Here is a 21928-nt window from a genome sequence, read left to right as displayed (position 1 = left end):
CGAGCTCGCAAGCAGCCCGAACTCGGAAGTCGGGGGGTAGTGTTGGTGAAAATACAAGTCCCCTCAAGTACGTGGGCGCGTCGCTAGCACGTGATCGGAAGCGCCCTAATCCGAACGACTGATTCCAGCAACAAAACCTGTGGCACTATTACATTGATACGTGCCATAGTGGAGAGTACTTATGTACATGGTTACTGAATAATGCATGTTACTTAACAAATTATATTTGTTGTTTTGATGTCTAGTAAGGCATGGACAAACCAAGTTAGTCTTTAATACCGCTCATCAGGTGCTTCACTAGATTCATATCTAGGTCCTTGCAGTTGCTTCTTCACCAATGCAGTATGGATGCCATTCTTACTCAGAAGTTCGTCGTGAGAGTACCACTTTCAGCCATCTGACCATCAGATATCACAGCTACAGTGTCTGCACTCTTGACAGTTGAGAGCCTGTGTGCTATGACAAGAACAGTCCTTCCCTTCATTAGAGAATCCATCGCATCCTGTATCATGTAGATGTACTCAATTAGTAAAAACAAATAAATATGTCAGGAGAACTCCTCAGAAAAAAATCAATCAGTAGTTTTTTCCTAAGCTTTTTTAGCATATCCAGGAACCATGTTCAACAAAAATGCTCAAACCACAGCTCAGAAAATTCCAGGTGACAAGAGATGTAATACTTTATTGAAATGTAAATCAAAATTATGTTCTAATTATTCAGGATACAGCAGCCCTTGTTTTCAGAAAAACAGTAACCAAAATAATTTATAAATATACCTGAACCAGATATTCACTTTCAGCATCCAATGCACTTGTAGCTTCATCCAAGAGAAGGACCCGTGTGTTCATCAACAAAGCTCTTGCAATAGCTATTCTCTGTTTCTGGCCGCCAGAAAGTCTCATGCCTCGCTCCCCAACATGGGTCTTATATTGTTCAGGAAATTTAGATACAAATTCGTGTGCATTAGCCATTTTCTGCGGTAGCAGATTAAGAGTGGAATTAGCAACATATGTCATTCAGAAGAATTATTGCCTAAGGAACGATATTAAGACTTAACAGCAGCATTTTCGATGTCAGTACTGCTGGCTTTGCCATCAAATCCATAAGCAATATTTTCTTCAACAGAGCAGTTAAAAAGGACAGGTTCCTGGCTAACAATGCTAACCTGCATTTTTAAAATTAATAATAAAAAAAATTATCGATCAAAATCTGCAAAAGAACTATGATTCTCAATTTTATCTCAATTTTATATTTTAATAGCAATAAAATCCAGAAAATGCAAAGATGATGCAAGTGGTAGATCTATTTTTTTGCGTGAGCATACAGCTTGAAACAGAGTGATGGGGACATCAGAGTCCTTCGTCCAGATAATCCTGAGCCCCCGAATTGAGCCAGACTCGGATAGGGTCCATTTGAGTCTGAGTCATTTTCTTTTATTGCATTATTTGCTTTTGTCTTAGTCAAGTAAATTTGGTCAGTTGTTTTGTTATTAGACTAGTCAATTAGGTTTATGTAATTGGGTCAATGTGTAAGGTCTATATAAAGACCACCCCTCTCATTTATGAGGGAACTGATGATTGAATGAAAAAACCCTAGCATCCTTCTTGTTCTTCTTCTTCTTCCTCCTCCCTTCTCTTCTTCCTGTGTCTCTATAACCTCTTCTTCCTTATTCCTCCCCTATTCTTCCTCCTCCTTTTTTTCCTGCAGTTATGCTACATCAGCTTGGTATCAGAGCCCCGGCTTTGCCCCTGTTGTCAAAGCCACGATCCAGCATCTTCTCCCTCAACCTCCCACGGTCCACCATCCCTATTCATTCACCCCACCAAAATCCCACCCGAGACATCATCTCTGTCTCTTCCCCTCGGTGCTCACCAGAAGAACACACACACAAAAAAAAGAAGGTCCCTCTCTCCCTCTCGGTTCTCATCAAAGACAAAAAGTGGAAAACCCCTTTCATCGGGCCCTTCCCATTGGCCGCCAAGCCCGCGGCCACCACTTCCACCGTTCGCCGCCGGCTGCACCGCACCCCACCGCCGCTTTGTGCCATCCCGACACCACCGACCTGCTGTGACCCCTCTTCACCGTGCACGTTTCCGCCTTCACCACCGGAAGATGCCTGCCGGAGCCATGACCACCTTGCCGTCGGCTCGCCACCAGACACCGCCGCCTGCCGGAGCCACCCGTCGCCGCGGACCACGGAACCGCAGCCGAGATCACCGCCCTCCGCCACGGCCGTCGGAGAGCCCTCCCGAACCGTCAGGAGGTTGAAGTTGCTTAACGGGTAAGCTTCACACCCGTTAACCCGAAACCCGGCAACCCGGATCCCACAAAAAAAAAGAAGGTCCGACACGTGATTTACATGTGACAACTCCGTAACGAGTATCGGGTCGGGTCAAACCCGATAACCAGAAACCCGGGTCCAAAAAGCCCGCACGTGACCGCACATGCGTAAAAAAAAAAGAAAAAAAAGGAAAAAAAGAAAAAAAAAAGAAAAAAAGGAAAAAAAAGAGAGACCTACCACTGTTCGTCTTCTCCGGCTGGACGCCGCGCCGCAACCCTTGAGCGCCGCTCCACCCGTGCCGCCGCCCACCCTTCGCCGCTTCTGCTCCGCCGGCCAAAGCCACCATCCCCTTCTATCTTCCGTGTCCGCCTACACCGCGCCGCCCAACCCATCCTACTTCTTCCCTCGAGCTCCGCCTCCATCGTCGCCGCAGCTCTGCCGCCACCTGCCTGCTGCTTTGTCTGCTCCGTCGCCGGCCATCCCCATCCCGAACCCTTGTCACCTTCCGCCGCCCCTCTTTCCCCTCATCCCTTTTCTTCTTCGGCCACTGCAGCTCACCCGAGCACCCTCCATCGACCCCCAGGCAGGCCCCTTTTGGACCCAAGTTTCGAACCACCCCACTGCCACCTCACGGGCCCAAGCCAGCAGGCCTTCACAACAGAGGCCTAATCCCATCCCACAAACTCCAACAAGTCCACTCCCCGCCATTTTACAAGCCCAGCTGACTTGCCAAGGTGCTGTGATTGGATCCAAGTTGAAGCCAATTGAAAGTGTCCATCAGCTACAACCACGCACCGATCGTCGCCCAGCCCACGAGCATACATTTTGGTCATCTATTTCACAACAGGTAATAAGGTTTCCACTTTTCTTGGGTTTGTTCATCTAATTATGTTCTAGTTCTCTTGCATGATAACCATATTCTTGAAACTTACTTTTGCTGTCAAAATTTAGAACATAGAACCCCTACTTTCAAACCTACCCTATTCGCCTTTTAAAATCTAGATATTAAATTAGTACACCCTAGCAACTGGATGTTTCTTAACATTCTTCGATCAGATTACTTTAGGATCAGAACAACTGTACTACTTGATTGCAATCTAATTTCGTAAATCGAATAATCTTAATCCTTAATTCTGAATAACTGAAGTAAAAAATTAGCAACATTTAAACTTTAAGATATTCTTGTGAAAACTTGCTGATCTCTGAAATCATAATAGATTACATTAATAGGTTGTCCTGCGTCAAATTTAGTCATACATCATATCTATTAGGGTTTCATTAGTGATACTATATTTTACATCATCACCTCGTGTCGTCATTGCATGCCAAATCGTTGTGAGAGGAAGTACTATTTCAATCAACCTAAAACCTCTGTAGCTACCATTAATTTCGACATTTTGAGGTCTCTCATAGAACAGCTCGATGCCATGCGGGCTGTACACAAGGAATTCAAACAAGAGATCCGTGAGCTCATGCGAAATTCTAGGACCTCTAAACCGTCAACCCCTGTTGCAGCCCGACCTAACCAAAATTATCTTCCACAATCTACACCTCTTTTCAATCCTCCTAATCAACCCGGCCTAACCCACGCACCAAATTGGACCTCCCCGATGCCTGTCCCAAACCCTTCAACTGATAAGAAAAAAGGAATATTAGGTTCCAACCCTTCTTCTCGAAGCCAAACCCAATGCTTCTGGTGCCAAAAGTCCGGCCACATCGCGTCCCAATGCCCTGCCAAGACTTACCTAATTACTGAACCAGAAGCTGGGACCCAAGAGACCGAGTATGTCAAAGAAGTCTATGAACCAAATATAAAAGACTATGTAGCAGACTTTGAAGACGAACCCACAGAATTAGACTTTGTCCAAAATAATTTCTGTAATAACCTCCAATTTTTTTTTATAAAAATGGATAGAATAGTCCTTTAAAATTGATATAAGGGATAAAATTGGAAGGAATCAAAAGATAATGGCATAGTTGTAGATGAGTTGAAGTGGTAGGATAAAATTGGAAGGAATCAAAAGTTAATGGCATAATAGTAGATATGTTGAAGTGTTAGGGGCAAAATGAAAATTTTTGGTGTGTGCTGTGACTTAATTAAGAGGGTTTGGTGGCTCAGACGTGAAACAGAGAGGAGAGGAAGGTCTCAGGCGTGGAAGGAAAGAAGAAAAAAAAAGAGAGAGAAGAAGAAGAAGAAGAAGAAGAAGAAAGAGAAGAAAGAGGAAGGGGATTCGAGGTGGAGGGGAGTTCCGGTTGCGCTGCCAGCTGAAGGGAAAGGCGTAGGTCTCCTTCCCCTCTACGCAAAGACCTCGATTTTCCGAAGAGAAAAAGGTAAATACCCATTCCTACCTAGTCTTTTGATGAAATTAGGCTATACAAAGGGTGGATGTAGTCTAGAGGGATTGGATAAGGATTGTAGAGATGGTTAAAAGAGGAAGAATTGGATTTCGACAAGTTTTTCCGGCACTGCAGAAAAACCATATCGAAGTTCCAACTTTGGCGAATTGTTTCGGAGGTCAATCGGCCTTCGATGGCAATGTATCTTACCTCTTTGGAATCCCTCATTGTGTATAATGTTAGATAAAAATGTCATAAAATTTGAAGTTTGAAAAATGGACCAAAATCAGGATGAAGTAACCTTGTCGGTCCGGGTTACTGTTCATCCGGGTGGGAAATAAGAAATTTCATGCCATAATAGGGTATTAAGCCTAGATTAGGCTAAGAGAGACCTTGTACTCGTGCAAGGGAGTCCCTAATACACATAAATGGTGAGGTAATTAATAAGAAAAATAAAAAAAAAAGAAAAGAAAAGATTTAGGGAAGGAGGGAGTTGAGTCAACTAAAGCCTTCTATGTTATGATTGATACATAGATAATAGGCCCTTGATACAAAACTAAGAGCATGATTAATATATGTTTTAGCTAGGCAAGAAGTTAGGGAGCAAGAAGAAGAAGCCCCCTACTGCCTACCATAAAGTTTTGAAGGTGTATCAGGGCTGTGCCAGATTGACAGGTAAGTGGGAGTTTGTACTTTGCACCATGAGCACATTCCTTATTCATTTTCATGAATGTTGCCAAGTGTGACTTGATTCCATCTGAGCTCATTGATTAATTGTTGTGGTAGATTCCTCTATGTTTTGTTCTCCATGCTTGATTAATCTGTACATGCATTTGAGAAAATATTGAGAGAAATTACGAGGGATAGATGAGTAATTAAATTGGTTCCAAATTGTGAAATGACTTCTTTTGTAAATTGATTTTATTTTCTCTATTTCAAAGACTTGTGAGTGGTAGTCTTGATTATACTCCTTTATGAGTAGTTAAATTGGATCCGAATTGTGAAATGACTTCTTTTGTAAATTAATTTCATTTTCTCTATTTCAAAGACTTGTAGAGCCTTTCTCATGATATATTGAGTTGCATTGTACTCCCATGATTCCTCACTCCCAACCCTGATATTAGTTGTGATTGGGTCATGGCCGAGTGAGTGGTAGTCTTGATTATGCTCCTTTGTAGTAGAGTATTGGAATGGTGCATTATGGCATTTATGCAAAGCTTGGCAGTATCTACAGGACACCTATAGTCGATGGGGTTAGATATCGGCCTTGTGCACATAGTAGCCTTCTGGGTGGGCGGAGCCCAGTCCCTTCTTAGGGGTGACACGGCCCTAGGCGTAGGATCGGTCGGTCCTACGACTTATATTCTGCTTGCCGCCGGGCATAGTAAGACCCCGCGAGGTGCAATATGGCTTTCCGCGGATGTAGAATTCCCGCGAGGTGCCGTTTAGTATATAGATGTGAGATGTTTCTGTGGATTTCTGTTCTGGATACTGGCCAGCATTTACATGATCAGTGTGGTGTCTTATCCTGCATATGCATGTGACAGTAGGAAGTTGTTGTGGTTCGCCTGGGGCGTAAGACCCACCTTCCGACAGCTGTCTAGTGATGACTTCGCATATTGACATCCTGATTTACATATTGGTGTGGTGTCATATTCTATGCATGCATATGGCAGTAGGAAGTTGTTGTGGTTCGTCTGGGGCGTAAGACCCACCTCCCGATAGCTATTTATCGATGTTTCAGCATATTGACACCCTAATTTACATATTAGTATGGTGTCATATTTTATGCATGCACATGGCAGTAGGAAGTTGTTGTGGTTCGCCTGGGGCATAAGACCCACCTTCCGATAGCTATTTATCAATGTTTCAGCATATTGACACCCGATTTGTATGTTCCAGTATTATGATCTGTCGAGCATATTCATGAGTAGCATATATGATTACTTGATTATTCCATATGTGCTCCAGATGAGTTGATTGTGATTGTGGTGATATTGATGATTTACTCTATATTCTCTATGTTGAGTTCATGTTCATCTTGTTATTGATCTTGAGATTTCATCTCGAGCCATGATTATATTCTATCTCATGTGCATAGTACTCTCTATCCACTCATTGAGTATTGATATACTCACTTCCCAGTTTGATATTTTTGATTGCAGGGCAGGTATTGTATAAAGAGGAGCAGGATTAGTGGTTGCCTGCTAGCTGTGCCGCTCCATAGTATAGTATAATGTAAATAGAGGTTTATACCTTTTGGTGTATTACAAAACTTCTGTTGTATGTAGTATATAGTTACAGTCATAGATCTTGTTGTGGATATGGGTTGACCATGGATGGATTGGGAAGCAGGTATATATATATGTGTGTGTGTGTGTGTGTGTGTGTGTGTGTGTGTGTGTGCAGATCAGTTGTGTGCCTGTGATAATGTATTGCTATATATTGTCCAGGTTTATTATGTGACAGATTATGTGATTGCTGCTCTGACAGGTAGTGTTGTTGTATGTATTGAGATAATTCTAACAGGTCACCATAGGAAAGATGATCATTTTGTGCATGCATCATGCCAATTTTTTTTAGAATTTACTGATGATTGATAGGTAGTAGGGTTCTACGTGGTGGCTGGTGGCCTTATGCCTACCCGCACCCTAGGACCGTCGCGGCGGCCCGCCGGAACGGGGCGGGGGTCGTGACAATTTCCAAAGGGAGACTATTGATCTAAGTACAACCATGCCATTTCACATCACTACTGTGGAAGAGGTAGTGAAAGATATTGAGAGCCAGTCACCTGAGTTGGCACTTGTGGCTAAAGATACCAATGCGGAGTCCAACCTTGAACATTCTCCTATAGTAGTTTTCTTTCTAGAGGAGTTTCATTTTGTAGTCCCTGATGATCTTCTAGATGCACTTCCTCCGATGCGTGATATCCAACACGCAATTGATCTAGTTTCCGGAGCATCTATGCCCAACCTTCCACAACATAGGCTCAACCCAAATGCATATGCTAGGACCTGGGATTTAATATTACCGACAGATGAGTTTGCATATAATAGTTCAGTTAATAAGTCCATAGGCATGAATCCATTCGAAGTGGTGCATGATTAGAAACCTAGGAAACCCATAGACTTGTTTTTCATGTCTCATTAGTATAGAGTCTTTGAGTTTGCACAATCATTTGCATCACATCCACATTCATTGCATTAAGAAATCGGCAATTGTAGTCACTTTAGTAACTTAAAATATAAATTCCTTGCTGATTTACACAGTTGTTATAAAGAGATAAGTGAAAGAGATTACGTCATGATAAGAATTAGGCTTGAACGACTTTCTTCGGAAATGTTTAAGAAATTGCAAGCTTGTAGTGCGGAATCGTTCAAAGTCTTAATGAAAATCAGTTCGAATGCATATGTTGTGGATCTTCCTGATGACTCTGGGATTAGTGCGACATTTAATGTTCAAGATTTAGTCCCATACAAAAAGACAATATTCATGCCTTCTGACCCCTTTATTGATATACCTGCCCATGTTGAACACCCTGATCTATTACCTGCTGTTGAGCCACTACCTCCCAAATTTCATGCATGCAGAGAACAAATAGAACATATATTGGATGAGCAGGTTATATCAACCAGGAACGGTGGTTACCAACGTTACCTTATTCGGTGGAAAGGTCGACCAAAGTCTGACATGACGTGGATTTTCAGAGCCCGGTTACAGCGCTTTGACCCCGATCTTCTGGAACAGTACGACAGCTGGCTAGACCTGTACCCGACGGGGTTGAGCTTTTCTCATCCGGGAGGAGTTGATGGGGACATCAGAGCCCTTCGTCCAGATGATCCTAAACCCTCGGATTGAGTCAGACTCAAATTGGGTCCATTTGAGTCTAAGTCATTTTCTTTTATTGCATTTGTCTTAGTCAAGTCAATTTGGTCAATTGTTTTGTTATTAGAGTAGTCAATTGGGTTTATGTAATTGGGTCAATGTGTAAGGTCTATATAAAGACCACCCCTCTCATTTATGAGGAAATTGATGATTGAATGAAAAAACCCTAGCCTCCTTCTTCTTCTTCTTCTTCTTCTTCCTCCTCCTCCCCTTCTCTTCTTCCTGCGTCTCTATAACCTCTTCTTCCTTCTCCCTCTCCAATTCTTCCTCCTTCTCCTCTTTTTCCTGCAGTTGTGCTACATTATTAAAAGTAGTTACTGGCTCAACAAAAGGATACATCAGCATTTTTTATATGTTTTTTTTTCTTTGCCTGAACTTATTCTGATTGACACTAACAGCTACAAACTACTGCAATAGTTAGGTGGACATGTGAGCAATCTCCACATCCTGAACAAAGCAATCCACTAGCATGTCAGTGGTTCTCTTCATAAAATTGTAAAATCCTACCATCTCTGCTTGAAGAACTGACAAAAATTATGATTCATTTATAGCTCTAGCAGCATCAAAATATACTAGCTCTCTTTATTGTGGGTGACTGAGAGTATATACTGGAGGAGCAATAAAAATATTGATATCAGATTTTCATTGTGGTTGTGGTATAGCTTTTTTGTTTGATTGTTTGTTTGTCTTCTTAGCACATTTTCATGTATATGCCCATATACAAACTTCCAAATGTCATGATCATAATTCTTGTGTCTGATAGACTCTTAGGTTATTATCACAGATCACTAACCATCTATATTGATGCATTACATTATTTAGAACTGCATATGTGCATCTCCGAGTCAGAAACTTGATGTGTGAAAGGTGGGATGATCTTCTTGTGTATCTATGCAAATGAATCTTAAGATGTTTAGGAAGTTTGGTGACAATACAACAAATATCATGTCGAGTACCTGTCTGTGTAGATGCTCGTGTGATACTTCTACCAATGGAACTCCGTTTAGTAAGATCTTTCCCTTTACAGGGTCATAGAACCGTTCAATTAAATTTGCTATAGTAGTCTGCAAGTTCCATGCAACAAGAATAAGTAGTGAATATCCTACAGATCAAGTTTAAAAAAATTTGCAAAAGCTAACTCCTTTGGCAGGATCCAATTACTAGAGAGACAAATGCTGCTGGTTTGTAAATGAAATTACTTTTCCACCACCACTTGGCCCAACAAGGGCAACCTTTGAGCCAGGCCTCAACTTCAATGTAATTCCCTAAAATTGAGAAAGTAATTCATCAAAATGAATTGCATGAGAAATCAGGATCAATTGAGAAATGAAAGTTAATAGAACTTCTATTTGGATTGTGTTTTAAAAACAACACATAAGATACCTTAAGCACCATATGAGTGGGGCGAGAAGGATAAGCAAACCAGACATCATCCAGCTCAGCATCTCCATCTTGGTCGCTACCATCAATCCACATTGTCAATTGAAAACATCAATAGCTATCAAAGTAGCTGAAATATTGTTAGTGTCAGCGTGCACTGGTTTATATGGATAACCAACCCAAGGGGGCATGTATCTCCTGATTTTGGCATGGAGGAGACACGATCAAGAAGCTGAAAACTCTTCGGCTTGCACCAGCAGCTTTCATCATAGTTGTATATAATCCTGATAGAGAAGACACTGACGAACCAACTACAGTGGGACAAGAAAAAATAAAAGAATCATCTCCATCTTGCATCAAATGTTTAGCATCTTTGCCAAAAAAATCTTTATGGTTCAGATGTATATATCTGCATTATCAGAAGATAACTAAACCATTTTCGAATCTTGTTTAAAGCTAAATAACTTGAAGTATATTTAAAGCCTTCAAGAATAACCTGTAAGGCTGTAAAGAATGAATGATGTAAGAGCACCAGTAGTCATAGACCCAGTGATGGTCAGATTAGCTCCATACATCACTACAGCGACAACTGACAATGTTGATGCTGCATTGAGTCCACAAAAAGACCAACAACTTTCTGGAGCAAAGGTCATTAACAGTTCAGCAATCAACTAATTATCTCAAATGCATAAACAATTGCAAACCAGAAAAGGAACTCACAGCCTGTTTGAGTCCTAGCTTCAATGTTCCATCTACTTTCTCAGGGTATCGTGAAATTTCATAATCCTCCTGAGCAAAGGACCTGACTGTGCGTATGGCTCCAAAAGATTCCTGAATTGGAAATTCACTCTCAGATTGTGACTTCATCTGTCATATGACCTGCTGAAGTGTGTAAAAGAATACAGCCTACAGATCAACTTAATGGAATCAGAATAAATAAGTTTCGATTTTAAGATCTGCTTCATCCCCAGTGTGTTTCAATGTCTATAACTCACTTAGCACCTTATAAGATTCAATCATCATAACTGGAACATGTTAGGAAAAATTCAAAAATTATAAATGGTGTATTGAAAGCAAAAAAAAGAGATAATGTTCGAAAAATCTAACAAAAAAAAATAAAAATAGCAATTAGAAAACTTGAAAATAACAAAAATTTGAATATTAAAAAAATAATATTAAAAAAAATTCAGAAAATGATGATGAGAAAAATATATAAATTTAGGTATAAAAATATGCTCCAGGGTGAATTTTTAGTTTTCAATGGCACATATGGCATACATATAAACACCTATCTACCATATATGGTGCGAAAGTCTCAAAATCCAGCACATTGGGGTGGCCTTTGAGGTTTCTTCCATGGATTCTTTTCTTTTTTCATTTTTTCATTGTTATTAGATTCCCAAATCTTCTATTATGTAAAGGCTTTCTAATGTGATGGGGGCCACATAGAGTCTCAACTCTCAATGTTCCCTTTGTGTGAAAGTTTTTCTAATATGGTGCCCACACGGCTGGAAGAAAACAATAGTACAAGATGCCGATTAGCTAGCTGATACGGTTGTGCCAAAGGCTCGCAAACAGACCCCCTCTTTGTTAGGGTTGGGCGAGTTCAATCGGGAAGGGCTATTCCATGTCAGAGCTAGAAATTGCTCATGGCCTCATCTACCAAAAAATTGCAAATTGTTTATAATTTATATAATGTGCACTACATGGAACAGAGCCTTGCAACAAATTTCAAGTTGTTAATCATGTAATAAAGATAATTACATTTTAGAGAAGAACTCCCAACAAAAGAGAACCTTATGTTGTATGGCATTTAATGGTTTTAATAGTTTTGAAATTTGGCAAGCAGGGCCATATAAAAGGTGATTCCAAATGTGCTTCCTTGTGATGAAGGGGTCCCAGTTGGATAACTTGTGGCAAGTGACTGTGTTTTTATTGAACCCTCCATCTTCATAGATCAAGTTTGTTTGGAAACAGATGAGGCACTGACTGGTATGACATTTTGTTAAACCTTGATATAAGCCTATAACTTTGTGCCTGTGTGCGAAAGAGAGATCATTTGATCCACCAGGAAGGGAGGAAGACATATCAATATGCACCCACGGAAACCAGTTATTTTGCACATTGGATTTAGATCAGAAAAAATCTTTCAATTATCATGCACTGAGCCTGCACAGGAGATGCTAGAACGTAATTCCATTTTCACTGATATTAAATAGGGCTCTTAACATGGTTTCATGCAGTGTGGTGGGATGTGGCTGTTTGTTTCTCGGTGTCAACTAACCCACGCTATATACAAGCATAACAATTTTTATTATTTACTGACACAATGGAATCGATTAAGTTTGAATCCTGGCCAGGAGGAACCAGAAATCAAGGCCGCCTACCTAGCCTATCTGGCTAGATAGGGATGCCCGGATTTTCGTGAATAAGTTGCGGACTGAGCTTTTCTTAGTGGAGATCATCCGTACCACCACATTATTATCCTTTAAGATAGCCAAAAAAAAAAAAAAAAAAAAGGAGCCCTCCTTTTGCTTTTGCGGTGCCCAAGACCATGTTAGTTTTATTGGAGCCTCAACCCCCACCCCGGTTTTCTCAAGGGTTTCATGGGAGCTCCCACCTCTCTAATTTTTTCAAAATAAAATTTGATGGAAGTGTTGGCGAGAGCGGATGCATAAGAGGCGCAGAATTCATCATCAAAGACTATGATGCTAGGCTGGTAGTAGCTGGGGGTCGGTAAATCTTCGACATATCCGTAGCCTATACCGAGTTCAAAGCTGCATGGGCGAGTATCACCTACGTGAGGCGTGTGCTAGGGCCGGACCGTATCTCCTTGAAGGAGATTCAGCAATGGTGATCGAGTGGATCTAAGGTTGGAGACGTAGCGCTGATTCTAGACCACTGTTTTATGACATCCACAGGCTTTTAAACGAGTGTGATCTCTCGCAGGCCTCATACGTCTATAGAAAGGCAAATAGCGCTGCCGATTAGATGGCTTCCTTTATGGCATATCATTCTGGAGGCTTTGCCTAGGTAAACCACATGTCGGTGCCTTTTTTTTCTTGCATTATCTTATCTTTTCTAATTTGGTTGGCAGCATTCACATCCGTCGCATGTGAGCCGCCGTTGCCAGGGAAAAAAAAAAGATGCTAAATTCCAAAAGCACACAGTTGCAGTCCTAACCAAGTTCCTTTTGAATATTCCAAGTTAATGTGACCACCGGTACCTTTTCAAGCCACGAGAACTCTCTCTTTGTTCCGATCTATGCATCAATTATAGAGGGCTCTGCGAAAAGGTCACAAGGCTGTAAATTAGATGAAAAGATTTCCATCTCGATGGAGATCTCAGCAAATATGTATTAATCATATCGATGTAAAGCTAATCTAACACCCTCTTTGATTTCTAAGAAAATTAAAAATTATAGAAATATAAGATTGATATTTTTATCGCTTGTAAAATTCAAGGAGAGAAAATATTTTAGAGAAAATAAAAGACTAAAATATTCTCTAAAAAGTCTAATTGTTTTTTTTTCTTTCCAAAATCTAGCAATTTTGAGACGAAATGACAAGAAGAAAAATGATTCAAGATAACCTAGGCCCCGTTTGGTAGAGATGTTGGCAGTAGAGTTTTCAGAAGTTGAGCTTTTTGAAGTAGAACTTTTGAAATAGAGCTTTCACAAAAAAAACTATTTGTTGTTTGGTAAACAAACTGAGAAAATACTTTTAGTACGACAAAATAACTATAAAAAATATTATATAGTATTATACAATAGAGCATAATAAAATATAATATGTATTAATACATAAATATATAATATAGTATAACATTACTGTAATATAATATAATTGTCATGACCCCCGCTCCGTTTCCGGCGGGCCGCCGCGACGGTCCTAGGGTGCGGGTAGGCATAAGGCCACCAGCTACCGCATAGAACCCTACTACCTATCAATCATCAATAAATCTTGAAAATTTTGGCATGATACATGCACAAAACGATCACTTTTCCTATAGTGACCTGTCAGGATTATCTCAATATATGCAACAACACTCCCTATCAGAGCAGCAATCACATAATCTGTCACATAATGAACCTGGACAATATATATCAATACATCATCACAGGCATGTAACTCATCTGTATAAAAATCTGGTTCCCATTCCATCCATGGTCAAACCCATATCCACAACAGGATCTATGACTGTAACTATGTACACTATATACAACAGAAGGTTTATAATACACCAAAAGGGTATAAACCTCTATCTACATTATACTATACTATGGAGCGGCACAGCTAGCAGGCAATCTCTAACCCTGCTCCTCTCTATACAATACCTGCCCTGCAGTCAAAAACACCAAACTGGGGGGTGAGTATATGAATACTCAGTGAGTGGAGTAGAGAGTACTATGCACATAAGACAGAATATAATCATGGCTCGAGATGAAATCTCAAGATCAATAACAAGATGAACATGAACTCAACATAGAGAATATAGAGTAAATCATCAATATCACCACAATCAATATCAACTCATCGGAAGCATATATGCAATAATCAAGTAAACATATATGCTACTCATGAATATGCTCAACAGATCATAATGCTGGAACATACAAATCATGTGTCAATATGCTGAATCATCGATAAATAGCTATCAAGAGGTGGGTCTTACGCCCCAGGCGAACCACAACAACTTCCTACTGCCATATGCATACATAGAATATGACATCACACCAATATGTAAATCAGGGTGTCAATATGCGAAATCATCACTAGACAGCTGTCGGGAGGTGGGTTTTACGCCCCAAGCGAACCAGCAACAACTTCCTACTGTCACATGCATATGCAGGATAAAACACCATATTGATAATGTAAATGCTAGACAGCTGCCGGAATGTGGGTTTTACACCCCAGGCGAACCAGCAACAACTCCCCACTGTCACATGCATATGCAGGATAAGACACCATACTGATAATGTAAATGCTGGCCAGTATCCAGAACAGAAATCCATCTCACATCTATATACTAAACGGCACCTCGCGGGAATTCTACATCCGCGGAAAGCCATACTGCACCTCGCGGGGTCTTACTATGCCCGGCGGCAAGCAGAATATAAGTCGTAGAACCGGCCGATCCTACGCCTAGGGCCGTGTCCTCCCTAGAAAGGAACTGGGCTCCGCCCACCCAGAAGGCTACTATGTGCACAAAGGCCGATGTTCAACCCCATCGACTATAAGTGTCCTGCAGATACTGCCAAGCCATGCATAAATGCCATAATGCACCCTCCCAATACTCTACTAAAAAGGAGTATGATCAAGACTATCACTCACTTGACTCCGACCCAATCATAAACTAACATCAGGGTTGGGAGTGAGGGGTCAAGGGTGTACAATGCAACTCAATATACCATGAGAAGGACTCTACAAGTCTTTGAAATGGAGGAAATGAAATCAATTTACAAAAGAAGTCATTTCACAATTTGGAACCCATTTAATTACTCATCTACCCCTCATAATTTCTCTCAATGTTCCCTCAAATGCATGTACAAAATAATCAAGCATGAAGAACAAAATACAGAGGAATCTACCACAATATCAATCAATAAGTTCAGGTGGAATCAAGTCACACTTGGCAACATTCATGAAAATAAATAAGGAATGTGCTCATGGTGCAAAGTACAAACTCCCACTCACCTGTCAATCCGGCACAGCCCTGATACGCCTCCAAAAAATCTACAGCAGGCAATGGAAAACTTCTTTCTCTTGTTTCCTAGCTTTTTGCCCAACTGTGACATGCATTTACAATACATTTAGTTTTGTATCAAGGGCCATAATCTACGTGCCAATTATAATATAGGGAACTTTAATTGATTCAACTCTCCCGTTCCCTAAATCTTTTCTTTTCTTTCTTTTTTTTTCTTTTTCTATTAATTAACTCATCATTTATGTGTATTAGGAATTCTCTTGCATGAGTACAAGGTCTCCCTTAGCTTAATCTAGGCTTAATACCCTATTATAGCATGAAATCCCCTATTTTTCCACCCGGATGAACAGTAACCTGGACCGACAGCCGGTTACTTCATCCCGGGTTTGATCCACTTTCTGGACTCCAAATTTGATAAAATTTTTACCTAACATTCTACACTCATAGGGAATTCCAAAAAGGTAACATACATCACCATCGGAGGCCGATTGGCCCCCAAAATAATTCACCGAAGTTGGGACTTCGATACGATTTTTCCGTAGTGCCGGAAAAATTTGTCGAAATCCGATTCTTCCTCTTTTAACACCCTTTACAACTGTCATCTACCCTTTTTATAGCATAAATTCTTTAGAATACTAGGTAGGGACGGGTATTTACCTTTTTCTTCTTGTGAAACTTGGGTCCTTGCGTAGAGGAGAAGGAGACCTACGTTTTTTCTTTCAGCTCACAGTGCAACTGGAGCTCCCTTCTACCTCGAATCCCTCTTCCTTCTTCTTTTTTCTTCTTCTTCTTCTCCTTCTCTTTTTTTTTCTCTCTATTTCACGCCTGAGACTCCCTTCCTCTCTCTCTGTTTCATTCCGTCTGAGACTAATTCAAACCCTCCAATTAAGTCACATCAAGCACTATTCATCCTTTGTTTAATATTATTAAATTCTCATTTTGCCCTTGCCACTTCGATATATCTGCAATTATGCCATTATCTTTTGATTCCTTCCAATTTTACCCCTAACACTTCAACGCATCTACTGTTATGCTATTAACTTTAATTCCTTCCAATTTTACCCCTTATATCAATTTTAAAAGACTATTCTATCCTTTGTTATATATAAAAAAAATAAAAAATTTTGGGGTTATTACATCCTCCCCCCTATATAAAATTCGTTCTCGAATTTAAAAGAGTAAATTACCTGATTACTCAAAGGGGTGAGTGTATCTGCTCTTCATATTCTGCTCGGTGTGGTATTGGAAATCAAATAAATTGGGAGTGTTTTACCTTCTATCTCTACCACACAGGTAGGATACACATACTTCGCTTTTATACTATCCCCTACAGGTATACTAATAGCTAAGGGAATATGCATTAATATCTTATCCTTAGCTAACTGTTTAGCAAAATAAGGGGACACAAATGAATGGGTAGCTCCAGAATCAAATAATACTCTAGCTTTAATCTTATCAATGAGGAGCATATCTGTCACAGCTGCATTCGATGCTTGTGCCTCCTGTGGATTTACCGTGATCACATTTCCTTGCCCTCTGCCTACTGGAGCTGACAGTTGAGATGGTCCAACACTCTGCTGTGACGCTGGTGTCTGACCTCTGCCTCTGCCTACAGGCCCCCTACTACTAGGCCTGTCCATCTGCACAGAAGGATAGGATGCCAAAGGCACCAACTGCTGGGTGGCACCCTGCGGGCATTCTCTGGCAAAATGACCCGGCTATCCACATCTGTAGCACACTCCCTGACCCATTCTGCATCTGTCAGGGTGCTGCTTCCCACATATGCCACACACTGGCCATGATTGGAACCCGGATTCAGTTCTGGCTATAGTGACTGGAGGACGAGGTACTGATGGTAGAAAAGTATCTTGTGATTGACCTCTTCCCCTCCATTTCCTCTTACGTAGGGCAGGTGGAGCTGAGCGTACAGACTGCTCCGTCGGGCCCTCCGAGAGATCTACTCCCTCAGATCTACCTCTACTGCTTTGCTCCTTCCCCACACTCATTTTCCTCTGGTCTCTTTCAACTCTTTCCTCTTTGTTTCTGGTCTCCCACTGTTTTGCTTTATCTATCAGCCTAGACAAGATGGGGACCTCTACTGCCAGTACTGCATTATAAAGCGGGGAAATCAGACCCCGCCTGAATCTTTCTATCCTGGCAGCTTCAGTGGGGATGATGTAAGGAGCATACTTCTCCAATCTAGTGAACTCACGAGCGTACTCAGATACGCTCATTCCAGGCATCTGCTTCAGCCTCTCAAACTGAAGAGCCTGATTTTGCCTCTCAGCCGGAGACAAAAACTCATCCATTACTGCTTGCCTGAACTCTTCCCAGGTTGGAGGATTCCTACTGTACAATCTGTCCTCCACTTGTCTCTGGTACCAGTCCCAGGCATCTTCCTTCATTGTAAGCCCTACAAGTTCTATAGCTCTTGCATCAGAACAGGGCAGTCTCCGTATCATCTTTTCAGTCTCCTCCGGAAATCTCTGAGGATCTTCACCTTCTTCCCCCTTAAACTCCGGGGTTCTGAGCCTAAGAAATTCCTGTACAGTAATCCCCTCATCATCTAGAGCCCGCCTGGCCAAACTTCTTGGCACAGGTACAGGAGGTGGGATGGATACTACTGACGGGGCAGGAGATTTTCCCCGAGCAATCTGCTCCCTCAGAGCCTGATTATCTGCCAGTTCCATCAATGCATCTCTACTTCCTACCTCTCCTTGATCATCAACTCTCTGCCTATGTGCAGGAGGAGATTTTTCTCTTTGGGGCTCGACATGTGCGGAACCCGCATCCAATGCTATATCTGGCTCCATCCTCTTTCCAGGACGAGCAGGTCCTCTCCTTGGAGGTATTCTTTATATGTCTCTAAAAGAGTTAAAAAGAGAGGGCAGTCGTTACACACTGAGTCATAATATATTTTACTGAATTGTAAATGACTCATAAATTAACATACAGAAAAACCTTATGCTCCATAGTATAATCCTATACTTAATCCTGACTCACCCTATTGCTCTGACAGGACTCTTCTTAACCTTTGCTCTGATACCAAGCTTTGTTACGACCCCCGCCCCGTTTCCGGCGGGCCGCCGCAATGGTCCTAGGGTGCGGGTAGGCATAAGGCTACCAGCCACCGTGTAGAACCCTACTACCTATCAATCATCAATAAATCTTGAAAATTTTGGCATGATACATGCACAAAACGATCACTTTTCCTATAGTGACCTGTCAGGATTATCTCAATACATGCAACAACACTCCCTATCAGAGCAGCAATCACATAATCTGTCACATAATGAACTTGGACAATATATATCAATACATCATCACAGGCATATAACTCATCTGTATAAAAATCTGGTTCCCATTCCATCCATGGTCAAACCCATATCCACGACAGGATCTATAACTGTAACTATGTACACTATATACAACAGAAGGTTTATAATACACCAAAAGGATATAAACCTCTATCTACATTATACTATACTATGGAGCGGCACAGCTAGCAGGCAATCTCTAACCCTGCTCCTCTCTATACAATACCTGCCCTGCAGTCAAAAACACCAAACTGGGGAGTGAGTATATGAATACTCAGTGAGTGGAGTAGAGAGTATTATGCACATTAGACAGAATATAATCATGGCTCGAGATGAAATCTCAAGATCAATAACAAGATGAACATGAACTCAACATAGAGAATATGGAGTAAATCATCAATATCACCACAATCAATATCAACTCATCTGAAGCATATATGCAATAATCAAGTAAATATATATGCTACTCATGAATATGCTCAACAGATCATAATGCTGGGACATACAAATCAGGTGTCAATATGCTGAATCATCGATAAATAGCTATCGAGAGGTGGGTCTTACGCCCCAGGCGAACCACAACAACTTCCTACTGCCATATGCATACATAGAATATGACATCACACCAATATGTAAATTAGGATGTCAATATGCGAAATCATCACTAGACAGCTGTCGGGAGGTGGGTTTTACGCCCCAGGCGAACCAGCAAAAACTTCCTACTGTCACATGCATATGCAGGATAAGACACCATATCGATAATGTAAATGCTAGACAACTGCCGAAAGGTGAGTTTTACGCCCCAGAGGAACCAGCAACAACTTCCCACTGTCACATGCATATGCAGGATAAGACACCATACTGATAATGTAAATGCTGGCCAGTATCCAGAACAGAAATCCATCTCACATCTATATACTAAACGGCACCTCGCGGAAATTCTACATCCGCGGAAAGCCATACTGCACCTCGGGGGGTCTTACTATGCCTCGCGGCAAGCAGAATATAAGTCGTAGGACCGGCCGATCCTACGCCTAGGGCCGTGTCCCCCTAGGAAGGGATTGGGCTCTGCCCACCCAGAAGGCTACTATGTGCACAAAGGCCGATGTTCAACCCCCATCGACTATAAGTGTCCTGCAGATACTGCCAAGCCATGCATAAATGCCATAATGCACCCTCTCAATACTCTACTAAAAAGGAGTATGATCAAGACTACCACTCACTCGACTCCGACCCAATCATAAACTAACATCAGGGTTGGGAGTGAGGGGTCAAGGATGTGCAATGCAACTCAATATACCATGAGAAGGACTCTACAAGTCTTTGAAATGGAGGAAATGAAATCAATTTACAAAATAAGTCATTTCACAATTTGTAACCCATTTAATTACTCATCTACCTCTCATAATTCCTCTCAATGTTCCCTCAAATGCATGTACAGAATAATCAAGCATGGAGAACAAAATATAGAGGAATCTACCACAATATCAATCAATAAGCTCAGGTAGAATCAAGTCACACTTGGCAACATTCATGAAAATGAATAAGGAATGTGCTCATGGTGCTAAGTACAAACTCCCACTCACCTGTCAATCCGGCACAGCCCTGATACGCCTCCAAAAAATCTACAGCTGGCAGTAGAAAACTTCTTCCTCTTATTCCCTAGCTTCTTGCCCAACTGTAACATGCATTTACAATACATTTAGTTTTGTATCAAGGGCCATAATCTATGTGCCAATTATAATATAGGGAACTTTAATTGATTCCAACTCTCCCGTTCCCTAAATCTTTTCTTTTCTTTCTTTTTTTTCTTTTTCTATTAATTAACTTATCATTTATGTGTACTAGGAATTCTCTTGCATGAGTACAAGGTCTCCCTTAGCTTAATCTAGGCTTAATACCCTATTATAGCATGAAATCCCCTATTTTTCCACTCGGATGAACAGTAACCTGGACCGACAGCCGGTTACTTCATCCCGGGTTTGATCCACTTTTCAGACTCTAAATTTGATGAAATTTTTACCTAACATTCTACACTCATAGGGAATTCTAAAAAGGTAACATGCATCACCATCGGAGGCCGATTGACCTCCGAAATAATTCACCGAAGTTGGGACTTCGACATGGTTTTTCCGTAGTGCCGGAAAAATTTGTCGAAATCCGATTCTTCCTCTTTTAACACCCCTTACAACTGTCATCTACCCTTTCTATAGCATAAATTCTTTAGAATACTAGGTAGGGACGAGTATTTACCTTTTTCTTCTTGTGAAACTTGGGTCCTTGCGTAGAGGGGAAGGAGACCTACGTTTTTTCCTTCAGCTCGCAGTGCAACCGGAGCTCCCTTCTACCTCGAATCCCTCTTCCTTCTTTTTTCTTCTTCTTCTCCTCCTTCTCTCTGTTTCACGCCTGAGACTCCCTTCCTCTCTCTCTGTTTCATTCCGTCTTAGACCAATTCAAACCGTCTAATTAAGTCACATCAAGCACTATTCACTCTTTGTTTAATATTATTAAATTTCCATTTTGTCCTTGCCACTTCGATATATCTACAATTATACCATTATCCTTCCAATTTTACTCCTTATATCAATTTTAAAGGACTATTCTATCCTTTTTTATATATAAAAAAATAAAAATTTTGAGGTTATTACAATAATATTATTCTAATATAGTTAATATAATATTGAATACTATAACATAATAATATAACATAATTCGATATTATATAATATAACATATCAATGTATTATGATATAATATAATATAATATTATATTTATAGTATAATACAAAATATTATAATTATTATCATTATATATTAATATTTTATTAATATAATATTTTTAGAAACTAATTTTTGGAAAAAAATATAGAATTACAATATGATTATAGTTGCGACATGATTTTAGAATTTCAATGTGACTACTTCCCTATTTTGCATGACATACAATATCCCTATGGATAATTAACTAATTGTTAATGTAGCTTGGAGTTTGGACCGGCAAAACTATCAATCATTTTGGGTT

General features: G+C 40.7%; 1 pseudogene; it reads right to left on the bottom strand.

Moving 5' to 3' along the window:
• Window positions 1–272: 272 nt before the first annotated feature.
• LOC103697586 lies at window positions 273–10877 on the bottom strand (annotated as a pseudogene).
• Between the last annotated feature and the right edge of the window lie 11051 nt (window positions 10878–21928).

The sequence above is a fragment of the Phoenix dactylifera genome, chromosome 4 (genome assembly GCF_009389715.1).
Source record: "Phoenix dactylifera cultivar Barhee BC4 chromosome 4, palm_55x_up_171113_PBpolish2nd_filt_p, whole genome shotgun sequence".
Classification (NCBI taxonomy): domain Eukaryota; kingdom Viridiplantae; phylum Streptophyta; class Magnoliopsida; order Arecales; family Arecaceae; genus Phoenix; species Phoenix dactylifera.
The sequence above is the reverse complement of the archived record's forward strand: the minus strand, read 5'-3'. Positions and strand labels throughout refer to the sequence as shown.